General features: G+C 40.7%; 1 protein-coding gene and 2 long non-coding RNA genes across 9 annotated transcripts in view; 2 read left to right on the top strand and 1 right to left on the bottom strand.

The window, feature by feature from the left end:
* LOC130155432 (uncharacterized) overlaps window positions 1-10246 on the bottom strand; it is a 33807-nt gene extending 23561 nt beyond the window's left edge. The window contains exon 1 of the long non-coding RNA XR_008824075.1: window positions 10028-10246. This is a non-coding gene — a long non-coding RNA (uncharacterized LOC130155432). The remainder of the gene's footprint in view (window positions 1-10027) is intronic.
* Window positions 247-14080, top strand: LOC130155430 (uncharacterized). 2 transcript variants are annotated; one of them, XR_008824073.1, is made up of 9 exons: window positions 247-462; window positions 1410-1550; window positions 4995-5066; window positions 5981-6030; window positions 6483-6522; window positions 7871-7919; window positions 10244-10428; window positions 11748-11814; window positions 12365-14080. It is a non-coding gene; the product is annotated as an uncharacterized LOC130155430 (long non-coding RNA). The 2 variants fall into 2 exon arrangements; XR_008824072.1 differs by lacking the exon at window positions 12365-14080 and having other exon boundaries at window positions 11748-12177.
* Window positions 14081-19399: 5319 nt separating this feature from the next.
* Window positions 19400-22679, top strand: part of LOC130155307 (pulmonary surfactant-associated protein A1-like) — a 34227-nt gene continuing 30947 nt past the window's right edge. Inside the window, exons 1-3 of one of the 6 annotated variants that reach the window (XM_056352423.1) lie at window positions 19407-21282; window positions 21726-21876; window positions 22598-22675. The gene's annotated coding sequence lies outside the window, so the exon portion shown is untranslated. Of the gene's footprint in view, window positions 21283-21725; window positions 21877-22547; window positions 22676-22679 lie in introns of those variants that run through there. The other 5 variants (XM_056352430.1, XM_056352424.1, XM_056352429.1 and 2 more) reach the window with 5 other exon arrangements.

Raw genomic sequence — 22679 nt, 5'->3', positions numbered from 1 at the left:
ACGTGATCCTTAATTGCATGGAACTTCTTTAAGCCTATACAAAGCTGAAGCAGGGACACACCTCCATAGTGGTCATCTGGGAGAGCTCTTTAAAAGAGTGATTGGAAAGGAAGGTATCCTAACTTAATAGTCTAATAACGTTATGGGGGTCATTACAGTAAATCAGAAGTTGCCACCTTCTGATTCCATAAAATAAATAACTGTAAGTGAGAAGGCTCATAATATATTGAAGCTCCCCTACTGAAGATGACCACAACTGACACATAACATGCAGTTTTACAAAAGGGTTGATTACAAAATATTAGAACAGCCCAGTATAAACAGCTGCCACAATAAGTTTTGCAGGTGTAAAGGGACGGAAGAATCATGGTCCCTTCACTCATATGCTGTGTAATCTTGATGTATAAATGTAGCCTTAGCATATGTGCATCTTTTCCTTATCACCACTCGCTTATACCATTGGTACGTATTATGCTCTGTGTGCTTTTTATCCTCTATAATCCTTTTATTCTCTCTGTGACTTTGCAAATGTACTCCATAATGCTTTGAAGATTATATCCTATAATTAAAGGACAGATAAATAATGAAATTTTGGGTTGCTCACACTGAAGCAGCATGTACAATCTTCAACCATTAAAATACCTCTAAAACTGTATTTCACTTGAAGTAACAAAAGTACCAGCTAATGTTTTCAAAAGCAGGACTTACAGCTGGTGATCCATGACATACCAGCTAAGCATAAATATCATATCGTATATTATGCTTTGGCTGGAATATACGTCACTTAAGGTGTAACATCCCTACTATTGTCATGTGACTGTAGAAACACCTTTCCTGTTTACTAAACAGAAAAGGCTTAATTTTACTAGTACACCAGCGCAAGAACCCACAACTGATTGAAGAGGCTGTGATGTGTGCTGAATCAAAATCTAAATATCCTACAGCACAAATGACTCCAGCTCCTATTTGATGCCTTGTCTGCCTATGGATAAGCTCATTCAAGTGGAGTCCTGTTTCTTCAGTTACCAATTTGATCTGATAGCTGCCTTCATTTTGGAAAGCTGTCCCACATCTCCTGCCGTAACTAAGCCATCCCGCTGGCTGAACAATAATAGACTAAGCAGTCCTGCCTGCCGCCGGGATTCAGCGAGGCACAGATGGAACTTAGTCATCAGATGTTTGAGCAACAGAATACCCTGCTTCTAGTCATTTGTACTGAAGTGTTTCACCTGGGGGATTACTTTATCCACTTGATCTCTTCAGTTTTGGCTTGAAATGGAACCCTGGTGGTGACCTTTTGTAGTTAATGGTCCATCAGATATCACTAGGACTTCCCTTAACTTGCAGCCGGGTAGGGGGGGCGGAAATGACGTGTTAAGATAAAAATATGATTTTTGTCCTTTTTTTAGATAAAAAGCTGCATCTGTCATAGAAGTACTGAGCAAAATAGCGTCTGTCCTGTGAGTCAAACCCTGAGGCCAGAACTGACTGAATTGCAACAGATGTTTCTCTAACTGCCAGCGTACCTGTAGGAAGCCTGACCTTGCTGGGTAACTAAGCGCATGCAGTTTTGGATAAAGCCAGAAATACCATGTGCATTGCTTGAAAAAGGTTGAACAAAATATTATAATGTACCAACCCTGTGCAAGTTATGTAGCGTAAGGGGGAATTTCAGGCAAACATGAGGGGGGAAAAGAAACAATGGAGAAGGTTCAATGGAAAAGGGTTTTATTGAATCTGAGGCCTTGACTGGAGAGGAGGAGGGGATCAAGAGAGGGTTGATAGGCTGTGGGAGGTAGAGCTGATTGAGTAACCCAAGCAGCATAGGCCATGCCCAGAAGTTCTTGGCCTCAATACATCTTAGTGAGCCAACATCCTTGAGCTATTTCAGTAGGATGACCTGTCATCCATAGATAGCTCTCCTTTTTTCCCTCTCGTTCTCTGCCTGCAAGAAAGAACGCTCACACAGTTGCCCTATGTGATTTTTTTGCTTTTGGCAATCTCTGCTGTAAGGGAAAATAAAGAATCGAAAAGCAGTGCCCTCCCCATGGAACAGGTAGCAACAATCCTGTAATCACTATTAGAAATCTATCGGTAACTGGAAGTAGGAATGTGATGGTCTTTCTCTTAGAATTTAAGAAAAGGTGCTGGACTGCCAAGATTAACTCTTGATGCTAGTGTTGGTCCTCCTGTGTTCCTTCTGAAATGTAATTTCTAAAAGAATTCCTGTTGCCGCAAACTTCAACTTTCTCACTTCCTGATTACTACTCTTAGCAAGGTCAGGTTGTAGGTTGATTTGTTATTTGGAAAGGTATAGAATTAAGACTTCTTAAAGGCTACCAAAGGCTGAAAATTATAGAAACAGTTCCAGCAGGAGGGATACAGTTGACCAGAACGGTGTTAAAGTCTGTTCTTAAGGGTCAGCTCTTGTGATATCCCAGAGTGATGAAATTCTCACAAAGCATAAGCCTTCTAGCAACTTAGTTTAATGTCTATATACTTGTATATATATATTAATATATGTGTGTGTGTACGTGCATCATTTTTGTCTTTTCTTAATCTTTTTGCATCTGTAGAATGGGGTATGAGGGGAAAGGGGGGCAGGGACAGGTCGGGGGGACACCCTGTTCAATCCAACGTTTTACACAGAAAGAGGGTAGCAACAAAAGAACTGGTTTAAATGGAGAGTAGCAAAGCCACATCTGTTGAAGCACATTGTACTGAGGACAATTTTTAGAAGATTCTGTGACCTTTGCAAGTAATGGGTCTTTGTGGCTGAAAAGCCAGGTGTGGATACAGGCAACACAGAGCGAATCACCAGCACAACCTGCAGCAGGTGAAGCGGCAGTTCGGTGTGCTTTTTCCTTCTTTACTGTTTCAACACTAAACTTTCTCTTGCTTGTGCTCACTCATGCTGTCATAGCTTCAAGTATGGTAGGTGCCATTCCTGCTTACTGTAAACTGGCACAGCTTGAGAAACCAGAGATCCTGGCACTTCATATAATATACACGCATACATGTGTATGTATAAAGTGCCAGATTCTAAGCGAATGGTTTGTTACGGATTTTCTAAAACACAGTGTCAAAATGACTTGTGTCTTTCATGTCTCTCAGTTATGTTCCTAAAAGGTGAAGCAGTATATAACTTGCCAAAATTGCTTTTCTTTAAAGTATTTGCATTGTAGATATTAAACATAGAGCTCTTTTTATGCAGCTGTTGCAGTGTGTGCTGATATCTTATTTGGGACACTAACACTGGATTTTAATTCTTCTCCTTCCCTGACAGCAGTCCAGAGCGCAGCTCTGGATTTATGTTGTTAATCCAGAAAACTTGGGACTGTTAGTACTGGCACAAAACTATCGGTGTGACAAGCATGCAGTTAGGACTGCAGAGTGTAAATATTGCAAAAATAATTTTAAAGCACGTGCATGAGGCTGCAAATGCAGCAATTCATTTTCTTAAAAATATCTGCCTACCTAAAGGTTGTGGTTACACAACTAGCTCTGTAGCACAGGAATGATTGTTAATGATAAATAGGATTGTTCGAATGTTAGAGACGTGCAGGCATTTTACTACAAGTTATAAATGCCTTAGGGGGCAAGTTCAACAAAGTGACTGTACAGACGTGAAGTAAGGAATGCTCAAACATGAGGAAGTGTTCAAACATTTATGATTTAACAGCACCTGCCTGAAAGACCAAAGAATAAAAACATCTGTACGAGTTCCAAAGCATTTGTTTGTACGTATGTATGCAAATAATTCCTGTTGTAGACGTTTAGCATGCCTTTAGCATTTTTGTAGTACTGAAACACATGTACGTTACTTTGCATCAAGATACCCTGATTGTAAGTAAACAGTTGAATGGTGCTGCTGCCACCAGTTCCCCAGCCTCCTGTCCTGGTGCAATCCCAAAATGTTAATAGCCAGCTTTAATCCGACTCAGACTTTCCCAAAGTAGGAACCAAATGTTTGTGTACTAATTAAAAATGGAAGAAATGGGATATAGGGCCTTAAAAGAGGAAACATAGGTTGGGTTTTGCTATTATTTATTTTGAAGTTTATTCATGGCTCTACCTTCTTTTTAAGTTGTTCCGAAGGATTACAATTTGATATCATGTAGTGCTATAAACCAACAAATTCTTGCTTAACTATGTGGATATCCTTAATCTGTGATACATGTTAAACTCGGAACAAAAAGCAAAAGCAACGTTCAAAATCCAGATCAAAACGAGGTACATTGTGGGCCAGGATACCTGCGGCGTAGCACTGGGGGTGGCTCAGGGGAACGAGGGCTCCTGGGGTGGGACTCCAGCAGAGCCCTGCTCAGCCCGGGGAGCCTGGTGGGGACCTGGGCTCACCCAAGGGGCTGTGGCTGAAGATAGGCTTGGAGAGGGTCAGGGCAGGCATTGGGCTAGAGGTAATATCCCCAAGCATGTGATGCATGCATGGGAAAGGGGCCTGAGGCTGACCTTTGTGCCAGACCGGAGCGGAGAGTGCACAAAGTGTTCCTGGTCCTGCTAGCTGGGTGGCACCCTCAAGTGAAGAGGTGGGTGCTGCTGCAGCAGGATTTGGGGAAGCAATGCTTCAGAAGCATCTCAGTGCCAGCATTTAGGCAGGAAAGGCAGTGACAGCTGGAAAGAAATGTTGCTAAGCAAATTATAAAAGCAAAAAAAGTTGCTGCTCTTTCTTTGGAGTATTTGGTTGAAGTCAACAGCAGCGCTCCTTTTTCTGCTTGCTTTCTTTTGATAGGCAAAAAAGGAAGAACCTGGGAGATTCTGCACTGTCAAAATCAGATCAGTTAATTGCACCGTTAGCCCATGGAATGCCAGTGAAAAGAAGACAGTTTTGAATAGGGCCATGAGAAGGGTTAGAAGGGCCACATCAGTGTAGCTCTAGCAGGCATGATATGTACAAATTAAAATACATAGCTGGCATGTTTACTTTCTTATCACCATAAACATTCTTTTTTGCATCTGGAATTTTTTTTTTGCAGGCTTTTGAGAAGCATTTCTGACTAATGTAAAACTGGCTGCCAGAGTGCCTGCCAGCCTGCTACAGAACTAAGGTAAGTGCCAGGCTCTGATCTTGTCATTGCAGTGGGGTTGTCGCTGCTTAGACGCCAAAGTACGTTTCTTTAGACTAGAACCTCCTCAGTGTTTCTTTAATGTCAGTGAAATCACAAGTGGTATAACCTAGGTGATAAATTCAGAGCATACTCCATTTTTATTTGGACATTAGCCTACGTTTACAAAGTGTCAACATTTTAGAGCAGGATTAGAAACTCCAGGTTTCATTGAAAATGCTGTCTCCGAAAAGAAAATAATTTTAAACCTAAATCAGATATGAGAGTAATATGAAGAAGGAATAGAAGTTTAGGATCTGATTCACACCTAAATCTAACAAATGTGTTAAAATAAATTCAAGCTTGTCATTTAAGCCGGAGTTTAGAAGGTAGAACATATTGTGTTTAGACTCTCCATAACCAGGCACATGGGGACAACCTTTAAAGCACTAGCTGCCCCGAGGTCACAGGGACCTGTGTTGGAATAAATCATTGCCAAGTAGATGTGGAAATACTCTGCTAGAAGACACTGCAGAAAGCCCTATAATGACTATCTGTGGTTGGCAGATTATGTAGTTCTAATAATATTTTGATTATTCAGCTCTGATAGTTTTTAAGCATCAGCCTATAAATTAGTGAAATTGTAAAAATGGACATTTTGATTACAGGGGTAAAATCACTGGTGAAACTGAAAAGAAGCATCATCAGTTCTTTCACTTCTCTGCTGTAGATACGGGCATCGCTACGGAACGTCTTCCACAGTAGCCCATAATGAGATACCCATTTTATATAATAGATGATAAAATGACAGCTGGGAGTGGGGAAAACACCCTGGGAATTCCAGATGTGATCTGAAGAATACGTACTGAGGTGAATATATTAGAAAAGAATATTTTTTTTTTATGTTCGTATTTCAGATTTTGGATTTACTGCTAAGCTCAGCATCATGCAAATTGGCTCAGAGAAGGTATGACTCAGAGTTGTTACAGTCCACAGAAATATTTTCCTTGCCTTTATTAGACTTTTGATCAGTCCTAACTGTAGAATTTGGATGGCCTTAAGCAGTAGCTTGCAGTAATTTACACAGACATTGCTTCTGGTATTACCAAATACTCTGGAAGCCTGATTAGGATATATATTTGGCCTCTATTATGCCTTGAAGTAGGAGCATCAGTTAATTAGCTATCAGCTGCAATTTCTTTGTTTCTACAATGGAATAGCTTACCATAAAAAAATATTTTTAGATTATTTGTTTAGATTAATTGTTTAAATATACCTGAAATAAAGTGGCTTAGGGAAGAAATTCAAGATCCTTTTCCTAATTGCTTAGCAGGCTAATGGAAGGCTGAATTGCAAAATTACTTGTGCAAAGAAACAAAGATTACAGAGTAAATAACTGAATATTCTCTCTGCCTCTAGGTTTTTCTGTGTTTTTTCAATGAAGCTCCATTTAGAAAAGGTGAAATTTATTTATTTTTTTTATCCAGAGTATGTCTTTATGTGGATAACATTCTGATGACTTATCTAGTGTAATAATGCTGAATTTAGCATAACATGTCACACCCATTAAATGTGTCTAAGGTAATTAATATTTCTGGCCTCCTGTTTAACAGAAGATATGTTGATTGCATCATCGTCTTACTATTGAGAGTTTATAATTCTGGATTTGATTTACATTGGTGTCATTCGCACAAAGCAGCTTATCTGTGCATATCTACCTCTTTTCATGGTTGGGAAGATAAATGTATATTTGATAGATCCAGTCTGTATGGTTTTTGGCTGCTGACTGTGAAACCTTAAGCTTAGTAAATTGGATTTTAGTGCAGTTCTGTTTCAGCAAACTCAGCGAATCCCGAGCAACTGTGAGCTCAGATGCAATTAGGCATTAGATATAGCTAATGAGTAAGACAGCAAAAAAGGATATCAAGAGGCGGGATTATAAGGGCTGAAGTTTGCTTTCAAGGAGGAACTTTATTGGCTTAGCAGAAATACCCCCACAGTTAAAGCCCTTGCCAAGCTCATCACCTTACACTCAAAGGATAAAGACTTCCAAGCATCCTGGATACCTGCTCCATCTTCGAAGTCCTCTCATTTTCAGGGGACATCGCAGACCTTTAACTTTGAGCATGGGGAAATGCATCTGGGAGTACCTACATGCCAAGGCTATGGCAGTGTAATGTGATGAAACCGTGGTTTACCACTTTGGGTTTCCAAATTTTAGATGATTTTTATTATTAACTTGTTTTTTGTGGTTTTTATGTTTGTTTGTTTGTTTGTGGGTTTGTTTGGTTTTTTTTAAGAGATTCTTTCTTAAAGGAGTTGTGTAGGAGCTGTCCAGGAGCGCTCATGCTATGTATTGAAAAGCAGCAAATCAGAATGAGAAGTGGTAATCAACTCATCTTGATTTAATATAGTTACTTTATAGAGCATGAGCAGCTAAAAAGAGTCAACAGCTCTGGCAGTAACTCTAAGTCTTCCAGACCAGATTGAGCAATGCTGCTGCACCCAGCGCTGAGCACATCGGTCCTAGGCAGGAGCGCTCCTGGTGACAGCTCCACCGCTGGAAACCCACGCCAGGCGGTGGCCCTGCTCACAAAGAAAAGCCAGGCAAAGAAATCAGAAATAGGAAGGAAACAGGGGTAGAAAGGGATCCAGGCACAGAAAAATGTCTTTCTCCAATTTGTCTCACTAGCAACTGCATTCAACTATCTTTCATTAAATGTACAGTCTTCATCACCGTCCTGAGTATGGACAGCAGGTTTGTGAGCTTAGCTGATCTGAAGGTTTGTGGAATCTTCCAATTCCAGGTGATTCTGTGGTGAAAGGCTAGAGGAACGCAAGGGCACCGTGCAAAGTGTGAGTGGAATATTCCATGAGTATGTCTTGTTCTGTGGAACTTTCATTCTAGATTCACTGTATTGAAATTTGCTCTGGTCTGGTAGTGAATTAAATCTGTTCCTGGTGGAGTTGTATCAGAAAGTCTTTGAAGAATTCTTCATGCCTTTTTTTAAGGAAAATATGATGCTGACTACTATATATCCCAGTTCAATATTTCACACTAAAGCTGGAAACATCTATAAACATGTCAGAGTTGTTTGTTGGGTTTTTTTTCCATAATATCAATAAGTGGGAAATGAAAGGCCAAAATAAGAGTAGTCCTGTTGACTTAAGAACACTTTTGTATATAAGTTGTTGCTAATAATGAGGAACTTGTTGGCTACCTGGGAATGCTTATTCAACACCCTTACCAGGCATGCTCAAAATGACCTAAAGTTGAAGAACTTGTATTCATTATTAAAGCAATTAAAAATGCTTATGTTAAAACTTCAAGGAAGGGCTGAAGATTTCCCACTAGGAAGGTAAGAAGAAAAAAAAAAAACAAACTCAAATTCATGTGTCATTAGAGATTGATTTCTCATAAAACGAAGCTGTTTGCAAGAAAACAATATTAAGATGTAAACCAATTAAAAAAACAGTGAAGAAGAGAGGGCTGCTGGAGGTTGTGACAGGTCATGTAAGCCATCTCTGTGCCTGAAGGAAGAATAGAATAGTGCTTTTAGAGCAAACCTGAAGGCGCTGTGCTTTACATCATCACTGAAGCTAGTTAGGCAGGAAAATGTAAACATCTCTGATTCAAGCAAGCAAGGCTTTTCACCACTTCCTCAGCCTTTTCACAGTGGTGGTGGCTTATTTTCGCTCATCCGTGCCAGCAGGCAGCTGAAGAGGACAGCATGGAAGATAAGAGACCACAACATCTGGTCACGGACAGGCAGCCTCGTGCATCACTGCTGTAGCTTCAGTGGCCGAGGAGGAGGCAGGTTTGCCCTTTCTGCCCAGCAAATCCATCACTGCATTAGTTCTCCCCAAAAGTGTCTTCCGTAACTATATACCCTACCTCAGTTCTTGCAAAACTTATTATTGTCTCCAAATATTGTCAGGGTCTTCTCCAGTTATTTTCGAATTTACTTTGTTACCAGACATCTGGAGTTTCTCTGTGGCTTTGCATTGGTGCTTCTTGTTGTTACCCTGTAAGCAGCCTGGAGAGAATGGCAGAAACGTCTCTCAAATATGCCATACTTGCAGACAATTCTCACCTTGCCATTGTCCTCCCAGGGCAAGTATTTGGGTAATACAAATTTTTCTCTTGCTTTCCATATTTTCCTCTTTAGAAACGTCATTGACAAGAGCTACTAATGTCATTCTATGCAAATATAAGGAGAAAGGAAATAATTTTTTGCACATTTGTTCCTTGCAGAATTCCTGAGAGCAGCAGAGATGGTGAGGAGGGTAGTAAGAAAGACAGGTAGGCCAAGGTAAAACAGCAGCCGTTTTCCAGCCAGAGCAGCTTTCCAGCTTAGCTAGTAATATTGACTAAAGTCAAGACACGCTTCTAAAGAGGCCATTTCTACTCACCATAATTACTTCACCTTACAGTAATGCTAATTCATTGTCACAGCACTCCTCTACATAGAATAACATCACTTTACATTTTCCAATAAATTCAATATATTCTGAAATTTACTAAGGCAGTAAAATTTTTGATTCCACACAGTAACACATAGCATTCACTATTTACCACAGAAACCCCTCATAATGAATGCAGTAGTAGGGGTTAGTGCCGATTTTAAATTTAGAAGAGACCGAATTTTCTTCTGAAATTACAATTTATATATTCCCAGTATATCTAGGTCAGTGCAGTTGTTTAGTGTATTTGGAAAATTAACTGCTGTGTACATTCTTCTACAATGAAAGAAGAAATCCACTGTGTAGCACTGAAGCCTTTTCACTTTGCTCCCTCCTCCCACCAGGTAACTACAAAGCCTTGACTGGGCAAACTTGCAGAGAAAACGATGCCTCTTTTCCACTGAAATAATTTTACTGAGGCCAAAAGGAAGGCTTAAAAAAACATTACTCAGGAAAGGATAAGAATTTATTCAAGAAGAATGTAAATGCGAGCATCTGACCCTTTTGAATGTATTTAATTCCGGTATTCCACGCAAGCTCCATGAGGATCGAACCTTGTACTTTGCATTTGTAGTTAAAAGATTAGGGATTCCCTTCAGCTGTTACAGCCTGCATCTAGTGGCTTTAAGAGCAACCTGCAAATGTTTACTAAGCTGTGAGGCTAAAGTAATGATTAGCTTTATTTGCTCTGTTTCTCTTCAACTCATTCTCTTCAGCTTCTCCGGTTCAACTCATTGGGCCGTGAAGTGTTGAGGATCTTGGAAAAACGGGCCATGTGGACCAAAAAGGACAATGTTCAAAGACTCTAGAAGATTTGGGAGCCATAGTTCAGCCTTCGCTTAAAGGAAACAAAAGACACATGAAAAGAGTAGCCTACCATGGTAGACAGAAGCCTCGTAAGGTAAACCAACATGTTATAAAACTAGGAGAAAAAAGGTCCACTCCCTCTTTCCCGCATGAGATAACATCCTTGTTTAGATAGGAGAAGCTGGTGTAGCACAGGTATGGCAGCTTCTGTCAGACGCTTCCCTCATGCAGAGACCTTTTGAAAGGTGAATCAAATTGAGACTGACTCTGCAAGTGGTTTGGGCACCTGTGGGGTTGTAGGTTTTGTTTTGTCCTCAGCTGAGAGATACAGCCAAGCTGTTGCATGGCTGGTGGTAATACACTGATGGCATAAACAACGGCAGGTCGGTACATATCAGAAATGCAACATTCCTCCAAGAAAAAATGTTTCCCAGAGCTACTGCAGCTTCCTCAGGGATCTGACTGAAGTAATTCTCCAGGATCTTAGTAACACCTGTGCAACATGAAGGCCATCTCAAAGGGCTTCTTGTTCCAGGACCTCTTTGATCCTGAACCCCCTACATCTTTCAGAGAACTGCAGAGCTGGAAACCCATTTAAACTTTTCATTTGGAATAGCAGTACTCAGCTGAACTGACATCAAAGTAAACTGGCAAATTAGCTATGCATTTGTATGCAGTGCTCTCACACGTGTGTCACTCGGGGAAATAATGTGGCCTTGCTCAGCAGGATCCTAGAAGCTGCTGCTCTGTGCTGTGCTGAAAGTAATTTAGATGTATTGTGCTTCTGGGTCCTCCTCATTCTCCTGTTCCCAAAAGGCATGATTGCTGTTGGAAAAATATTAAAAAGTGGTATTTTTTGAAGGTGACTTGAGACTTCAAAAGCTCTTCATTACCAAGCTGCTGGGTAGTTGGCCTCTCTAAGGAAGTCAGCAGAGAGCAGTGCTACAGAATAAACAGCAGCTCGGCATAACCCTTACCTGAAATAGAAGATACGCAGGCAGGAGAAATGCCTCGGCATGTCAGTAATAAAGTCCTACAACTCAAACTGGAAATCCATAGAAGCAAATAAAGTGGTAAAAAGGGAACAACAGACAAACACATAAGTGAAAGGATGGGTCCTGCTAGTAATTTCTGACTCTTGAATCTACCTGCCCCTGGGTTATTTGTCACTTGGCATAAACGTGCGCGTTGCTTTATACGTTGTTGGTGTGTCCTAGTTAAGTAACCTTTTGGACTATATTGCATAAGTAATGTCCCCATTATGGCTGTGCTGTACTCTATCACAGTAACAGATTAACTATTTTGGCATTCCTGCTTGGATTCCACATTGAAGTTCAAGAGCTTTCTTCCTTCATTCATTTTGTCATCAGCGAAAATTAATTTTCTTGTATTCTCCCTTCTTATCTCTTTTAGAAAAACAGAAACCGTCTGCTGGCTAGTGGCTCACTGAAAGGAAAGGAACATTCCTTCTCACTGCAAGGTGGTATTAGCGACAGTAAATTCTCCCATGACCTTATTTATCTATCATTTACCATTCAATTCACAGTTAGGTGTGAAAAGCTGTGATGTATCCTATGATTACCTAAAAACAGGTTAGAAAACATTGGGTGAAAGTGATGGTTGTTTTTTAGGGCTTCTTTTGTATGTATGAAAGCTGTTGGGGATCTTTTCCATATTTTTCAGAATTATGTCTGAATGTAGACACGCTTTTTAAGCCAACCTGTTAAAATTAGGCTGCTTCTTAAAAATAAATAAATAAATAAATGAGTAGGTTTTCAAAATTTCTGGAAACCCACAGCTCTCACTGAGGTCAATGAAAACTTTGGGATACCAGACTTTTCAAAAAGATGACAAATGTATTTAGGCTGTAGCAAAAAGAGGCTCCAGAGACTTAATGGTATAGAGATTGCCCATCTACAGGAGCAATTACTAACAGAAAACAGTCTGCGCCAAAAGATCCTGTTCTATTAGATACCTCGCTTTGCATTATAAATTATATTCAAACTGCTGGTCACATAAAAATTATTCAGACTATAGGAGAGAAGCGACTAACAGAGTAACAGTCATTCTCACTGCACCAGAGCTGCAAACCTCCCACTGGATGCAACGTGGCTGAGAGGTATGTGAGAGCTAAGGGGTGTTGTCAAGGCACATTAACCAACCCATTTCTGTATTTCTGTCATCATATCAAGGTATCTTTGGCTCACACTTTTGGGGAAGATTTAGTGTTTCAATTCCTGGGTCTGGAAAATCTTGGTAACATCCGTATTTTGACAGCTGCCTTTTAAGAACAGTTACAATTCACCCCCTAGTGTTTTTCAAATACGAAGGCACATTTTGTGGAAAGATAGTCTACCAATGCAACAGCTTTGTTTTCTAATGGGTAGTAACGCTACCAAAGATTAATGATAACATCTAGTTGTTTGGTTGGTGTCTTACACAACCCGAACTGTGGGGAGGGGTTTAAAACAAACAACAAAAAAAAAATGAAAATAGAGGATCCATTTTGGGTTTAGTCCATAACGTGGGGAAATTGCACACAACACTTACAAAAGGCAAAACTTCATCTCTGTTGTCCTTGGATTCAGAAGAGTTAGATCCAGAGGAGGCACTGGGGAGAACCAGCTCGTTCTGCATTGCTGTCCATCCACTGTGTAACAGCCTATGGATGCATCCCACAGAGCAGGTAAACTCAGAGGGTTTCTCTAATCGACTCAATCTGCGAAACGGCATCTGCCCTGTGACAAAGGTGTGAAACTACTAAGTTCAGAACCTTAAAAGTGGTTTTGAAATAAAGAGGATGAATAAGGGAGAACGTAACAGGAAGTTATTTCTGCAATTCATGTTTATGTGTGACAAAGCGAACACAAGAGAACTGGTAAAATATTAGTGGAAAGTAGGTAGTAGGAGCTGCTGTACCAGGTGCGTACTGTAAGTATTTAATTTCTTTGCAAATATTAGCTGTTTGCTTTTTTTTGTTTAGTTCGACATTATCCCTGATATGTGCTTAATCCACAGTCCAAAGAGTCAATGGAAAGCTTTACAGTGGTTTAACTGCTGGTCAAGCATCATATGCATTTTAATTAAATTCAAATGTTAAAACTCAGCTGTTGAAGCCAGACTAGGTCTTTCTTCTGTTTTGGTAATAACTTTAGGGGATAATAATTGAGCAAGTTGTTCATTTGCAGACATTCCCCCTTACCTCCAGCAGTTCAAAAGCATCCAGTTTACTAAGGCTTCTATATAATCTGAGAAATTACAGAATAATTGACAAGAAAATGTCCCAAAGAACACCAGAAAATAGCAACGGAGTGATTACTTGAGTGACATGGAAACACATATTTGAAATCTACCTTAAATTCTATAAAGAACAGGCAATTTAAATTCAGTGGAAAAGGTTATACAGGACTGAGAGTTATGCTAGCCACTGTTTTACTGCATTGGTTTTACTGCATTGAAGCTGCATAGATGTGGATTATTTATTCATTAAATAAATCTTGTGTTCCTTCAACGTAATACACATTTAGTTCAGAACTGGTGCAGAGAAGCGTGGAGTTTCTGCAGCGCAGTCGGTGCAAATCAAAGCTGCTCACTCTTTGAGCTTTTCCATAGCTAGCACTGAGCTGGGAGAAGCCGTGAACTGAAACACAGATGTGGTCAATCAGGCACCTGTGTGTGTGGGCATGCTTTTCTGTGCCCATATTGGAGATATTTTGCCAGCAGAGAAGGGACGGAGAGTTGAGGGAAAGGAGATCTGTATTTAAGGAAAAAAAAGGAGATCTGTATTTAAGGAAAAAAAAAAAATATCTTTCTTGAGGTTGCACATCCACCTGACTGGCAATAATGCCTAACTTTTCTTGTTGAAAGATTTTTATTTTTTTTTTTTTACTGAAAATGACATAGTTCTGGCAGAGTACATAGAAAAAGTTTTTGAGACAGCTGTCTAAGAGGCATGTGGAATCTGAATTTCCCAATTGCTTGTAGTTACTAAAAAGCGCAGCAACGCTGCTGGTACGGTACACCAATTCGAACTGTGCAGATGTACCACATATTGCAGTAGCTCCCAGCCTGAGGTGTTCGTTGCTAAATTTGATGTCCAAATGACTGTAGCAACGGACAATGGAAGTGCTTTAGCAGAGATAAAAAAGTGCATTCCCCCTTCTTTCCAGCTGTTTACTAAAAATTCTGAAAATGTCGATCCTAGAGAACATAGCTCTATACCATAAACATACAATGTATTTGTTTAGCGTTTGAACCTTAAATTCTTTAAGAACGTTGCACAAACAGTGGGTTCTCCCCCCTTACCTCGCACCAGTCCTGTTTAGCGAGGGCTTGATCAGACCTAAACTGTTCGTCGCTGTGCCAGTGTTGTAGGGTTCAGTGCTTAACGGGAGTGTTGGGTTATATGCTAAAGAAGCATACGGCTTTGCAAATCAGGGAGGAATTTATTTAGTAGTAGAACTTTATTTAAAGATTGCTCATTAATTCGTTAAATCAGCTTTTGGTTACAAGTATTTGCTTAAGTTTATGCAACATAAATTGCGTACAACTACAGCTCAAATTAAATCTTATGAATAATGTATTTGAACAAATACGGGCCTTTAATGTGTTTGCAGTTGATTTGTAGTCAGTTCATAATTTTATGCCTAAGCTCATTTTTTCAAGTTGTTAACTCATTTAAGTTAAAAGTGGGATTTTATATATCTCCAAGTATTTACTATGCACTTTTCGGGCTGTATGATTTATTTTTGAGGTGCTTTTTTCCTCTCCTTGGAAGTCTCTGAATGTCCTAACAGCCTCCTGAAATGTTTACTGTGTTTGAGTTCAGTGCTGGTAGTGGAAAAAGAAGTGTAAACCGACGAAAAGCATTTCTCTGCTTCTTGTGCAAATATTAATTCATGCAATGGTTGTGCTATCATCTAAGAAACTCTTTTGCGTTTCTCCTATATGAGGATGATTGTGTCCAAGTATTTGTGACTAAATAAATAATAATATGCATAGATTGGCATCACTCAGATTAAAGAAATAGAATGAATGATGAGAAATATTCTGAGAGGAAATAATTTTATTGCAAAGTCATGTTTTCTGAAACAGAAATGTTTGTTCCGGATCAGTTTCTGAGAAACTGCTGGGAATGCTGTTTCTGGAGCCGAGTGTCCTGGCACAGCCCTGCTCACCCTCGATAGCCCTTTTGAGCGGGGGGCAACCCAGGTACTTCTCTCGTTTCTTCTAACTGATCTGTTTCAACTTGCTGTAGTTGAAGTTTCTGCTCACCACTCAAGCCCTCGCTCATCATTCCGTTGCCCAGAGCCTCCAGTCACACGTGTCCTTTGAGACAGCCAGCTCAGAGATAAGAAGCCCACCAAAACGAAATGGGTGTTTTCTGTCTCATTGCTTCACCCAAGAGGCAGAGTTTTGGGTGCTGCAGGTCTGTGGGCTGGGTGGGCAGCACCAGCTCTGCAGCCAAAGGGCTGCTCATCCTCCCAGTAAAGGAGAGCCGCTGTCCCAGCACAGCCACTCCATGGCCAGGGGGGGCTCACCTGGTGGGACACTTCAGACGTTCCTGGGGGTGCTGAGGCAGATGGTGCTTGGGCCTCTTAGAGGTGGGAATGGAAGGGGAAGAGGGAACGGCAGGCTTTGGCTGGGAGGTGAGGCTTCAAATGTCGTGTTCTTACACCGTGTGTGTCTGTGTGCGTGCGTGTGCAAATGGTGCTTCTGTTTCAGTCGGTGAGTGCTGGGCACATGCTGTACAGGGGAAGGAGCAGCAATTAATACAGCATGTGCTTTGTCCCAGAGTGACGTTAATTTGCAGTAAGGCCACTTCAGCAGAAAGAGCAAGCAAGTCCATAACAGGCAATGAGGGAGAGCTGAACATGGGAACCATGGGAACGCTCTCCAAGGCACAAGACCACCGTCCGAGCTCCTTGTTCCAAGCCTTAGGCTTCATTGGGGCTCACGTCTGGGGCTGTGCAGTTACAAGAGCAGTGCTAACCCTGAGGAGCACCCGTGGCACTCTCCACACAAGGTACGAAATAAAAAAACCTACAGCTCTTCAAAGCTTTCACACTGCCTTCTGAAAAGCTGCTTAGACAGAAATGTGCTCTGCCATTTTTATCTGTGCTTTGCTTAGTACTGTCACGGCTCTGTTGGCATAGTTCTGATGTGATTTTTCCAGTGCAATTTTCCTCTCCTGGTGAAGAGTTAAGCCAGTCCTTAATATGACTATCTAAAAAAAAAAAAAAATAAAATACATTTTCTGTAAGGATGCTGCTGCCTATTAATATGCCTTGTAATTAGTACATCCTGGATCTGTGTCGAAGAGGCAGAATTGCAGTTAACCTCTTTGGCTGGTGGGAGTTCCCTGCTGGTGTGAGTGGCGGAGGAAAGCCACGTGGTGGGGGCTCTGCGGCTGTGTTCCCTAGCCCCTCTGGTCTCTGAGCAAAATGACTCATGGTTCGGTTTCCACGGATCAGTGGCCATCATCCTCTGTGAGGAGACTTAGTTGCCAGGACAACTGTTGCCAAGACAGACTGGTTTTCCTTGGGAACAATTTCAGAGCGTTATTTCTGTACCACAAACCATCTCCCGTGTCTATTGTTAAAGCCACGTGAGAAGCTGTTGGAGACTTAGCTCCAGGTTGAAATGAGGAAACAGTAGGAAGGGAAAACAATTACTTTTGTTTACCAAAAAGGAGTTTTCAGTCCTACACGGAACTGCACAAAGTCTGTGGTCTCTCAGACTGTCCCTGAACTCTGCAACCATGGGCCCCAAAGCCCAGTGTTGGAAGCCTCTTCAAGCCATGAGATCAATATGAATCCCCAAGCTTTTCTCTTAAAGCTGTGGTTCTCTTTAAAAACGCCTAGTTGGGAATAGGAGAAGGTCCTTGGGGATATTCGTTATTGTAGTACATAGCTATATAAGTTCTTATGATTGAGTACGGTGGCTGTGATCAACAGCCTGCATGTGCTGGGAGCAACAGATTCCACTGCCTCACCCAGCCTGGGAAATGCTGGTGGTGTCGGAAAGACTGACGTGCCCTCAAAGGAGTGCTCTGTTCCCTTCGAAATGGCTTGTGAGTTTTATATCACCTGAAAGATTGCCTTAGCTTTGCTTTGTCAGTGGTGTAATGTTAACAGTATATTTGCAACAGTCAAGAATCCCTTTTGTTACAGAGGCTTTGAAAGTTCATGATTCAAAACTTTACCATTGCTGTATTAGCTTCCAATTTTTTGCATGAAATACTTTTGGTTCAAGTGGAAAATGTCTTTGATTGTTATATAATATTAGGTAATATTCAGCTAGATGGATGTAAGCTAGTTAAATAGACAAACCACTCTCCTGAGAAATACGAAGCAATTTTAACGCTGTTCTTGTTGTCCACCAGAGGTCACTTAAGGCCACTTTATTCATTGTTGGCTGTGCTGTCACTTGCCTAGTTAGCACCTGTGCTTTCCCTTATTAAGTACTTATGGATCAGCCCTGCAAATGCAGGTCCTGAAGACCCTACTAATGACATTGAATCTTTTCTAGAATCATAAACGTTAGGAAACAGAAATGCAAAATCCTGCTGAAACATAAGAAAAATAATGAAAAACTGTAGGGACTTCATTGATCCCATGATTTCAGCAGGTAATCTCAGAAACTACAGCATGCTTTGCAGGCTTTGCTGTATGTATTAAAGAATTTTCAGTGCAAACGGATGCTACCCTATATTACTAAATCTATATGGGATTCCTATGCGGATTCTTTTCTGCTCAGTCTTCACAAAACATTTCTCAATGTGCATTTGAGAAGCAAAATGTGTTTACAGCTTCTGATACTTCAACCATGCGTGCATCTCAGGTGTTGCATGCTTGCAGAGGCCTTTGCTTCACAAATTTTTGTTGCAACATGAAGAAAACCCTCAAGAAGCCTTTACTTGACCGATCCAGTGTGATCAACTCATCCACCTTTGGCAAAAGATGCCATTCTGCATTTTCTATCAAGGAAGAATGAAGAGCTAGAAATCGGACATGGTGTTTTATGAACACTTAAGCATCAAAAAATGCCTGTGTTTGAAGCAGTCTGAACAGAAAATAACCCAAATTCCATTTGTGTTTCATTTACAGCAGATGAAAGAAAAGCAAAGGAAAAAAAAAAAAAAGAGCGAAGGATGTTCTTATTCCTCCAAGATGAATGAAGGGAAGAATATCCCCATTAGTCTGTAGACGCCAATAGTCAGATTGCACTCTCTGAGCTTTGTATGGATGGCTTTTTTTTGGTTTGGTTTGGTTTTTTTACTTTTTGATGGCAAGAGTTAACCACTTCTTGCACAGAGTAATATAGCACTGAACAGTTTGACATCACACAGCCATGTAAGCATCAGCATTATTTATTTAATTTTTTTTATACAGGTGAATAAATGTCAAGGTGTGAGCTGTGGTTTTACTGTGAAGCACTATGATTTATCTTTGTATGGATATATGCTGAAGGGGGGAAAAAACATTAAATGCTCTGTCTCTCTAGCTCCCTAATTATTCTGATATTGGGGCAAGATTGTAGCTGCTCTCAAATACAAAAGTGTAAATATGTCATGATTTTACACTGTACTTAGTTTTCCAGTTGCACCGATGCATTCATTGCAGATGTCAAACAGAAAGCTGGGTGAAAAGTGGCCTGGTGGCTTGATAAAAACCCTTCCTGATTGATGGATGGCCCATACACAGATACATTCCAAATGGTAAATTCCCTTAAATCTGAGTGATGGTGAGGACAAAAGTTGTTTGACTATGAAGTCAAACTTTTACAATATGAGCAGAACAGCTGACTAGGGATGGTAAGAATAGCAACTTGATGTTATCTTCTTTCTAAAACTCATGCTTTTGAAGCTCAGATCACTTTGAGCTCAGGTAACAAAAAGCTCAGTCAGCAAATGTTCAAAAGAAGAGGAGAAACTTGGTGCATGTGTTCTTAATAGTCAGTACCCCGAGTGAGGAATCCTGTGTGAATTGTAAAATTTGTTCTGAATCTCAAACAGAACTTCCTCTGAGTTCAGCAGGTTGGTTGGATATTTATTTTTTTTTTTTGGTCCGGTCTGCTTCAGAACTGTCCTCCCTCTCTCACAGCTTCTGCAAAGACTATCTGCTTGGTCTTGCAAACTCCAAAGTACAGACTCAGCACCTCTGAAAAGTCTGATTTTAATAAGAAACAGGAATAGGGTTTTGGTTTATAAGCTTAGATCTGGACGAACATGCAGTCATTTAAATTTTGAGGGAGTGAAAGTAGTACAAAATTCTGCTTTGCTCCTGCTTTGTCAGCTGTCTGGCCCAGGACAGAAAATCAAAATTATCTGACTCTCATTAACGTCCACTGGAAACTTGCTGGACTCTGCTTATTTTGGTCTTTATTTTTATACAGAGGCATGAACTCAGAGTATTATATGTGCTGATTCTTATGCTGTCTATTTTCTGCCATGAACGAAGGGTGAGACTTTAATAATAATTACAGTATTGTTCCTATTTCTACCTATCTGTGTTATTACTAGGGCATCGTTCCTAGTGTGTCCTGCTATATAAATTTCCTCCTCTCTCACAAGCAATTGACGCTTTCATCTTGCTCTTAATATACAGAGTGGACACAAGACATCCAAAGATTTTGTCATTAATGAGGGTTGACTCAGGGTATCAGCCCAAAACAGGAATGAACTGCTAATCTGCATAGTCTCCGTGGCAGGCTGGCAAGTGAAAAGAAATAGATGAAGAGCTTCAGCTCTGCTCCATCCTTCTTACTGTGCAGAAGTTCAGAGGCACGGTAGATTTCACAGGCAAGGGATAAATTGCTACCCATTCAGAAGAAAAAGATTCTGCACACAGGACAGCTTCCACTTTATATCTTCCTAAGAGCTCTAATTAAACTCACTGTATGAGCACCTATTAAGAATGGTGCTCCATAATGCCCGGTCTGAGGTTCTTCTGAAACAAGGTTATTCCTAGGGTTTTGTTCTTCAAAAGTCTTTAATCCTGACTCTAGTTGTCTCAATGAAAAGTTTGAAATGCTTTGTAAACTCCTGGTTTGGGGATAAGAGCGCTCTGTTGGTCTGACATCAAAGTGAATCAATGAGCTAGCTGTGCATATCTACCCACTGCTTTAGCCATAGATTCTTTTGCAAGTGTCTAGAAACTGTCACCCTGCTATGCTGTGATGAAAATAATTGGATATAGCTCCCACTTCTGTTATTCCCACACGATACTGCTGCTGGTGAAGAATACTCAAAACTGATGGCTCCAAAGGCAAGTCTGAAACTTCAAAAGCCAAATGTTCTCACGTGCTGAGCTGCTTGCTTCTCCAAGGAAAACTGCAGAGAGCTGCACCATATATCAAAGAGCAGCCAGACATAAGACCATTCCCCCAAATGAACAATATGCAGAAAGAAGGTGCATTCAAGGATCTATACAGTGAGGCACTCGATACTCAAACTGGGAATCGGGAGAACCAAATAATTCTGGAAAAAAAGGGTAGGCTGTATAGAAATAAGGAGATAGAAAATGAAATTACAAATCTAGTAAAGAAAGACATTTAATAATTTGGGAATACTAAGCCACCTACCCTTATCATTTTTGTTTGTTACTTGACGGAGGTCACTTGGTTGGTTACTTGATGCAATGGTCTTGTGGATTTGGATACTACAAATAAACATGCCGGGTTTGCCACAGCTTAGTACCATTTCTACTGTGTGATAATGTTTCAAGATGGTGTCCTGACCAGGTGAGAACCTAGGGCTGGGGAAACTGCTGAGAATCCTATCTGCTTTATACTTCTGCTTTTGCAGGCGAGCAACCTTCAGGGAAGTTCAACAGACATTCAACAAGCCAGACATTTTTGTGGGCTACAAGGTTACAAGTCGAGCCCTGGATTCCATGTGCCGACAGCATATAGACACCATATTTGGTTCTTGGCCAAAACAGCAAAGGTCAGTGTGAAAATTTCAGCTTCCTATTTAAAAATAAATAAATAAATAGATCTCTAGTTCCAAATCTCTTTTTAATGATGTTGGCTCTGCAATGTTTTTATCAAATGATGGCTGACAAATAGCACTGCTCTGAACTGATGTTTTCATTTTCTTTCTACTGAGACGAAATTCATTCTAGCTCCTAAACAGGAAAGATACAAAGGCAGCCTGACAGCCTACAACCTCTCTATCTGATACCACCATATCAGAGAACAACAGCCCAAGAAATGGGATCTTGGAAACAAAATCACTCCTGACACTGCTGCAGGGATGGAGAGTTTGAATTGTGTTTTGCAGCTGGAGGCATCTAACAGACCTTCCACTGGGTAGTGAAATTTTCTGCAAGCAGAATTGCCTGAGACATCCCTTTCTCAGCGTTATATTTTATGTTATTAATTTTGCAGAGCTACCCATGGCAACATCCCACACACTGTTCTCGCTACTGTATTTTTCATGTCCACACAGTAGTACCGGAGCCAGCTGGACAGTACAAGCTCTACTGAGAAGTTTATTCTAACCACTAACTGTATCACTGGCATTATAGGAAGACAAGTAGTAAGTGATTTACTTTAAAGTTTAAAGCTATATTCGTTCACCCCATGTTGTTTTTTTCCAAATTCCGTATCCTATTTTCAAACATAAAAGTGTGTGTGTGTGAGTTGGACGGGTGTTTTCCACAGATAATTCAGAATATATTGCAGGAAAGGCAGTCACTGCAGTCAGGCAAGCCTCAAATATCCTTCTCTCTCCTAGGTTATTAAAAAATTAATCCATTGACTGAATAAAGGAAAAAACCTTACAGTCACAACTTTCAGTGCCTGCAGTTGTTCTGATTTTTTGGTTGTTCATTTGTACTGTAACACAGCCAATGTCTGTCCAAGGCCAGGCAAAGAGCAAAGGGCTCCCTCTGAAAATGTCATATGCAGTACCTGTAAATAGGGGTGGTAAGATTGAGGTAGGCAATCGTTAAGATTGTGCAAGACAGAGATAAGCCAGTAAGCAACCTCTTCCCAAAATAAAGCACAAAATTACAGCTTTTAGTAGAAATTTAGGGGATTATTTTTTTTTTCCCCTCTTGGTGGGCTCATCCTCATGGTCAAAATCCAGCAGGTTTCTGTTCCGTTTCTTCTCTCCTGCATCCTATTGTGCTGGCTGTCAGGGAAGCCAGTGGTGCAGTAAGAGTTTCACTGTGTAATGATCAAGTAAAGGTGCTGGCAAGTAAAAATCTCTTTGGCTGTGACAATTTGACCACACTGAGGCCATGCAACCCTTGCAGGTGCAGGCATGCTGGTTCAAAAGGACTTTTGCCGGCTGCCCCACTGGAGCGCAGCAAGCTGAGGACTCTTAGCAGGAGGTAA

The sequence above is a fragment of the Falco biarmicus genome, chromosome 9 (genome assembly GCF_023638135.1).
Source record: "Falco biarmicus isolate bFalBia1 chromosome 9, bFalBia1.pri, whole genome shotgun sequence".
NCBI classification, from domain to species: domain Eukaryota; kingdom Metazoa; phylum Chordata; class Aves; order Falconiformes; family Falconidae; genus Falco; species Falco biarmicus.
The sequence above is the reverse complement of the archived record's forward strand: the minus strand, read 5'-3'. Positions and strand labels throughout refer to the sequence as shown.